The 7,914-nt window shown below is 32.9% G+C and overlaps 1 pseudogene; it reads right to left on the bottom strand.

Annotated features, from left to right (window-relative positions):
- Positions 1-3,003: 3,003 nt before the first annotated feature.
- Positions 3,004-5,791, bottom strand: LOC130939610 (inositol transporter 1-like; annotated as a pseudogene).
- Between the last annotated feature and the right edge of the window lie 2,123 nt (positions 5,792-7,914).

Genomic DNA, 7,914 nt, shown 5'->3' on the forward strand with positions numbered 1-7,914 from the left:
TGGGCTTTCCAGCAATATATGATAGTCCATACTTTGCCCAAGATTTGATGGCCCAAACCGGCGTAAAAGCTGGCGTTTAACTCCAAGAAGAGTCTCTACACGAAAATGCTTCATTGCTCAGCCCAAGCACACACCAAGTGGGCCCGGAAGTGGATTTTTATGTCATTTACTCATCTCTGTACACCCTAGGCTACTAGTTTCCTATAAATAGGACCTTTTACTATTGTATTTTCATCTTGGTTCTTCTGGTTCCCTCTCTGGGGCCGAAACCAATGATCACTCTTGTTCTTATGTATTTTCAACGGTGGAGTTTCTACACACCGTAGATTAAGGTGTGGAGCTCTGCTGTACCTCGAGTATTAATGCAATTACTATTGTTCTTCTATTCAATTCCGCTTGTTCTTTGTCCAAGATATCACTTGTTCTTCAACTTGATGAATGTGATGATCCGTGACACTCATCATCATTCTCACCTATGAACAAGGTGACTGACAACCACTTCTGTTCTACAAGCAATCAAGGCTCTAATGAATATCTCTTGGATTCCTGATACACGATGCATGGTTGATCGCCTGACAACCGAGTGCTCGCCTGACAAACGAGCCAGCCATTCCGTGAGATCAGAGTCTTCGTGGTATAGGCCAGAACTGATGGCGGCATTCAAGAGAATCCGGAAGGTCTAACCTTGTCTGTGGTATTCTGAGTAGGATTCAATGATTGAATGACTGTGACGTGCTTCAAACTCCTAGCAGGCGGGGCGTTAGTGACAGACGCAAAAGAATCACTGGATTCTATTCCGGCCTGACCGAGAACCGACAGCTGATTAGCCATATGCTGTGACAGAGCATAGGAACATTTTCACTGAGAGGATGGGAGGTAGCCACTGACAACGGTGAAACCCTACATAAGCTTGCCATGGAAAGGAGTAAGAAGGATTGGATGAAGATAGTAGGAAAGCAGAGAGACGGAAGGGAAGGCATCTTCATACGCTTATCTGAAGTTCCTACCAATGAATTACATAAGTACCTCTATCTTTATCTTTATGTTTTATTCATCATCTATACCCATTTGAGTCTGCCTGACTAAGATTTACAAGGTGACCATAGCTTGCTTCATACCAACAATCTCCGTGGGATCGACCCTTACTCGCGTAAGGTTTATTACTTGGACGACCCAGTGCACTTGCTGGTTAGTTGTGCAAAGTTGTGTTTATGCCATGGTATTGAGCACCAAGTTCTTGGGGCCATTACTAGGGATTATTTGAGTTGTGAAAAGTAGTGATCACAATTTCGCACACCAGTTTAGCCCGTTGGTCTAGTTTTGGGCCAAATTCTTTAAAATTAGTATTAAAATTCGTACTTTTAGTATTTCTACCTCTTTAGACTAATAAAATTTAATTTTGTAATTTATTTGATTAATAAGTAAAATATTAGCTAATTACTCTTTAATTACACGTGGTTTATAATTTACTCTATCTAATTCACAACTGCATTGCAAGTTAAATCGATTAAGCCAAGAGAGAAGCCGAGCATCATCATTTTTCTCATTTTTTTTATATTTTCTTGGTTAATTTTAGAAACTTCAGTATTCATTAAAGGGTCATTTTTTAATTTTAATATTGGATAGATGGTTGTATTTTGCTTTGTTATTGGAAGTTAGTCTGTTTCACTCAACTGTGCAAGTCACATTCAAAGAACTCAGAGGGTCAATTTTCATTCACATGAGACCGGACCCTCCGATTTGTACACCCTCAAATCTGAACTTATCACTCTAGAAATTTGATTCTCAAATTTTAATTGATATTTCGTCTAACCCCAAATCTAAGCCTCAGATTTGACTTTCACAACTAAAAAATAAAAAATTACCTCCATATTGAATTAAAATACCCCTAGCTTTTCCATGATTAACGATAACACAACAACAATTTCTATTACAAAAAAAAATGAGCCTTCTAGCATACTATACCCTTTGAAGCTTATTCTTTTAGTAATGAAAATTGTTATTGTGTTATCGTTAGTCATGGAACACTTGGGTGTTTTAATTCAATATAAAGGTGATTTTTTATTGCAAAAATCAAATCTGAGGTCACATTGGGAGTTAGGAAAATTTTCAATTAAAATATGAGGGTTAGATTTCTAGAGTGATAAGTTCAAATTTGAGGGTGTACAAATCGAAGGGTTTGATTTGTAGGTAGTTAATTTTTTTATTTTCACCGTAAGACAAATCGATAGGTCAAATTTTAAAATAAAAAAAAATTAAAATTCATTAAGAATGCATTAGGTTTAGCATGGAACGGTGTCATTTTAAGGTTGCGGGAATTTTTTGTCCCTAAACCTTTCTGCCACTTCAACGTGGGACACTGTTACGGTCATGTGAACATAACAGCATCCACGTCAGATATCTCCGTTACGTTTTACAATCTCAATTGGACAGAAGGATCCAAATGTCCTGGTTTTGTGAAAGATATCTGACAGTGGAGGCGTACCTACATTCACACTATCTTGATTTGTTGTTCTTAATCTTAATGTGTGATTCTTTAATTTTCTTCAACCAAAATCTACCAAATTCTTATTTATGCTAAATAACAACTCTCTGATGGAGCCAGGGTTGCAAAGTGATTTTGGTATGTAGGAACCAAAAACTTGGAGTTCTATTTATACTTATTTATTGGTTTTCATTAAATCCTAAAGGCCCAAGTAAAATAGAATCTGATTTTACTCTCATTTAAACCCAAATCAAAAGTAATAATGATTTATTCTATTTAACATTTATAACCATAAATGAGATTAACTATATATAAATCATATAATATGAAATAGCTAATGTGATTATAATTGATTATATGTATTGCCCACAAATAAATTAAAAATTATAATTCTCTAATAATATAGTGACTCATTTTGTGTACACATAAAACGATCAATAAACAATGATTGTTAATCAACAAATAACAATACATAAGAATGAAAAACAGTTATGCAATAGTAATTACTAAAAGCAAAATCATGTATTTGTTTTCTCAACTAGACTTATGTCGTTTTTGTCTTTTTCGTAGGCTTTTTCCTTCCAAATGTTTGAAACTTCTTCAAGGTCAATCCTTTTGTCTCTGGCCTGTAAATGATCACAAAAACAATTGCAACCACAGTGACTCCCAAGAGAATCATGAAACTCCCACCAAGCCCTATGGCATCAACTACTGAAAGAAAACTAATAGACATTATAACACTACAAATCCAATTCACAGTTGCAGACATGCCACCACATATTCCTCTATACTCTTCAGGATAAATCTCTGAGTTCACTACCCATGGCACAGGACCCATACCAGGGGCAAAGAATATGATATACAAAGCCAAACCAACAATCGCAAGCCAAGCATATACTTGACTGGCATTGCCATGTCCTATAATAAAGCATGCCACAGAGAGGATGGTCAAGGCTATAGCCACACCTGATAAGCTACCAAGAGTAAGCTTTTTGCGGCCTAAAGCGTCGATAAGATAGATTCCAAGAATTGTGCCACCGGCATTCAAGCCAGAAACAACGAGGGACAAGAACAATGCAGCATCATTTGATTTGAACCCAGCTAATTGGATTATTATTGGACTATAATACATGACAATGCTAATACCGGTAAATTGTTGGAATGCTTAAGTCTAGTCCCACATATAAACGCAACTCTAATTTCTTTCAGTTTGAACAATCACTGTAGTTAACTTTGACCTTATTTTTCTGTTCTTTCTCCAAGTGAAATTTGAGAATCTCAATCTCATCTTCTAAACGAGGTGATGGGTAAATCTTGGATAGAACATTAGCGGCTGCTTCTTTCTTATTCTGTAGGTTAAAGAAAAAAATTCACATACAAGAAGAATAACAATGAATTTGGAATATGTTTTACATGTATTGACATGTATAGGTTTTACCTTAAAATAGAGCCATCTTGGGGATTCGGGGAGGAAGATCATAAAAACTAATTGGACCACTGTAGGTGATCCTGCAACTCCGAGCATCCAACGCCACGTACCCGGAACCTACATGCAAAAAATGATTTTATCAGGAAACTATTTTTACTAAAAAGTTAAATTGATAGGAGGAGGTGTATGAATGATTATATCTCTAATACATTCTTTTTTTGAAAAACATATGGTGTGTTTACCTTAATTTTTACATATATAGGTCATTATTATCTTTTTATTTGTCTTATATTAAATTCTTTCTTTTGGAGTCAACAAGATTTGAATTCTAGACCTTTAAATTATAGAAACTACGATACCATGTTGTAAAATTACTTCGCCCAAAAATTTAAGTTTAAAGAAAAAATACATAGATAATTATATCTCTAACAGATTTAATTAGATATTATAAAATCATGATTGAGTACTTAACAAGAAAAACTGTTATTATTGTTGTTACACTTATTATTAACAATCTAGTGGTGGTTAGCAAATTATGTACGCTTACCTTTGTCAAGGCATAATTGATGACAAATGAAAGAAATTGTCCACCGGTAATCATAAGAGCATTGAAGCCAACTAATCCTCCTCTTATTTCAGATGGTGATACTTCTGCAATATAAACAGGAGCAGTAACGGAAGCTGCACCAACACCAAGGCCAACCAAAAAATGGCCTATTATAATAACATAAGGATTTGGTGCAATCGCCATAATAAGTGATCCTACGGCAAAACAAAAATCTGCCACTACAATAGCCATCTTACGCCCTAAAACATCATTAATGTAACCGCCAATGGTAGCACCAAATATTGCACCAATCAAGGCCATAGCAACAATAAGTTCCTGCAAATATGAACACATAAATACACACAAATATATAAAACATAAAAATAAAAAGTAAAGTCTATGGTTATTATTATGATGATTATGGTGGCTATCATATTTAAAAGAATTATTTGATAATAAAAATATTATTTTAAATTTTACAATATTTTACGAAAATTAAAGTTACTGTGTAGACGCCATAACAATAGATATCATATTATGCGCCCAAAACAAAAACTAACTTTCATGTATAGGTTACTGAATTCTTCTTCTTCTTTTCCTTACCTTTTTCATAATTTTCAATCAATTCCAAAAAGCCTAGCATTGTTAAGTCGTACTGGGTGTCTTATTTTTTTCACTTAGGTCGGTCTTGTATTTGTAAGATGTTTATTTTTTTTTCTTTTTGACTGAATGATCTAACAGTTTGTAATTATAGAAGTAGCTATATTTTTTTAATAAATGCTTAATTTTTTTTTGCCATGTTTGACTAAATGATCTAACAATTTACTTATTACCTGAAGAAAATAACTATTCTTGACCTGCTCAAAATCCTCTTTTATATACAAGAGGGCACCTGATATCACACCTGCATTCATTTATCGATAAAAAAGAAACAAATATGAGCAATTTTGTGGGTATATATTCCTAAAAAAAATATATTAAAAAATTATAAAGTAGTCAATATTAATTGATTTTTTTATTGAAAAATTAATTTTTTTAAACTTTTATCTTTAAAAAATTTAGAGTTTAAGATTAGAATTGAATAAAGAGTTTAATATTTAGGATTTAAAATTAAAAATTAAAAAATTACTAAAATTAGCTCTCTAATTGAACTCAAATGCATATATACATTACCAGTATCATAGCCGAATAAAAGACCTCCAATGCCAGCAGTGAGAGTAATTGCAACAATGTAAGAGTTTTGAAAAATTGATATTCTACGCTCAGGATATTTTTCTAAGTAATTGAAGCTTCCTGCTCTCCTAGAAATATTCATATCTGTTGCGACCATTTTAGCTTGTTCCTTGATTATCAACTATGGTTACACATACAAGATGAGACATCATTTTATAGAGAATAGAAATGTTTAGTTTGGTATTTTAGTTAGTTCTCTTTCACGAAAATTAGTTATATTTGAAGGCATTTTTTGTTTATTCTAGGTAAGAAGGCTAAAAATCCATCACTTGCAACAATGTACAAATACAAAACAGTCAAAAATAAAATTGATTAAAGATATTTATAACTGTAATAGAAAAGACAACTCTTCTATTGTTATAGCATGAGGTAAAATTAAATAGTGAAAGTAAGAAGATGTTTAATTTGTTTTATTTACTTTTTTTGGTAATTACTTAAACAATTACAAGGGTGTACTTGGATGGAAATATTAATGTATTTAGTTAAGGGATTTTCACATATTTAAAATTTAAAACTATCATATTTATTTATATATATATTGCTCGTTTAAAAAACAAATTGATATTTGTGTCCTATTTAATTTTATTTATAAATAAATCTCAGTAGCTAAATGAGAACATTTTTTATTTGAATATGCAAAAAACCTATGTGACTACGAAAGAAATTCAAATAATGAAAAATATTAAGTTCAGCCTACATGTATAAGAACTTAAGTCTTGGAAAATATCTCATTAACTTACCAAATTGACTTATTTCAACATAACAAAAGATACAACAAAATTTCTTATTGGTCGATCGCGTCATCAAGTCCTATTATAACATGTTTATGTAATAATCTTTTTAATCTTTAGAAATGCTTGATAACTGCATTATTCATGCACAATTTATCCCTTACTTGTTGTTATATTGAATTTATTTTAATTAAATTATTATAAATAATTAATGCTACTTTCCGGTTGGCTATGAAGTATACACATTTTTTTTTATTTGTCGTATTCCTGTGTCGGAGACATTTCGGACACGACATATATCGACACTCGTTCGACACTCATATTTTCTGTGTTCAATCATGTCTTGATAAAAAATAAAAAATTTTTCAGACACGATTCAATACACTTAAATACCATCACGTGTCAGTTTGTCAAGACTTATTCTTAACATGCATTCTTGAAATGAGTTTAGAAATAATATATATTATTAATTATTAAAAAAATATATTTTAAATATTCATATAATTAAAAAATATTCAAAATAATTAAAAATTAATTTATATTTTAATATCAATAAAATATTAAAATATCATTACAATTTATCTAAAAATACTTTATACTTTATGTATATATCGTGTTCTCGTGTCTTATAGGAATTTTATATTTGCTTGTTTGCGTGTCCTGTGTCGTGTTGTGTCCCGTATCCGTGTCAGTGTCTATGCATCATAACCAGTTGGTAATATCTTTTTCCAAAGCTAGTCATTTATTCATTTCATTAGATAAAATGAATATAGTGATGTCCCTTTCTTCGAAAATTTTGGCATTTTTTCCTCACCAAATTACCCAAACTAGCATCGGTGCCATTGTCAAATCCTTCTTTTTTTTCAGTTGTCTTCTTGCAAGCTCACCCAATTCCGACCACCACTACTATGGTTCTTGATTGTCATTTACTATTGACGCCGCACCGAGATTGGAGACTTGCCAAGCCTGTTTTGCAAGGGGGCAGAGCACTAAACAGTGAAAAGTTATCTCTCCCTAGTGCACAAGTCTCCTACATTTTCGAATCCGTCGTGGATGTACTGGACTGGAATTCCATTGTAAAGTAGCCTCCAAATGAAGATCTTAAGTTTTGGAGGGAACCACAAATCCCTTGGGATCCCCTAAGAAATGATTTGATATAATTACATAAATTTATTATGATAGTAGCCAATTAGGACTACCAGGTATGTACTGTCATCAATGTGGTTAAGGGTGGCAAATGGGTTTAAATCCGCCGGGCCGGTCCGCGCCAAAAAAGACGAGTTGGGCTGGAAAATTGGAACCGCCAAATAGTAAAAGCCCGTCTAACCCGCGTCGCTTAAACTGCGGGCTTTGGTAAGGCGGGGCGGGCTTCCCCACCGAACTTAGCATTTTTTTGGTAATGGGATAATTTTGTATTTTTTAGCCAAAATCTAACTTCCCCCAACCCAACTTACAAGAGAATGAAGATGAAAATTGAATGTTTTGGATT

Source organism: Arachis stenosperma, chromosome 7 (assembly GCF_014773155.1).
Source record: "Arachis stenosperma cultivar V10309 chromosome 7, arast.V10309.gnm1.PFL2, whole genome shotgun sequence".
NCBI classification, from domain to species: Eukaryota; Viridiplantae; Streptophyta; class Magnoliopsida; order Fabales; family Fabaceae; genus Arachis; species Arachis stenosperma.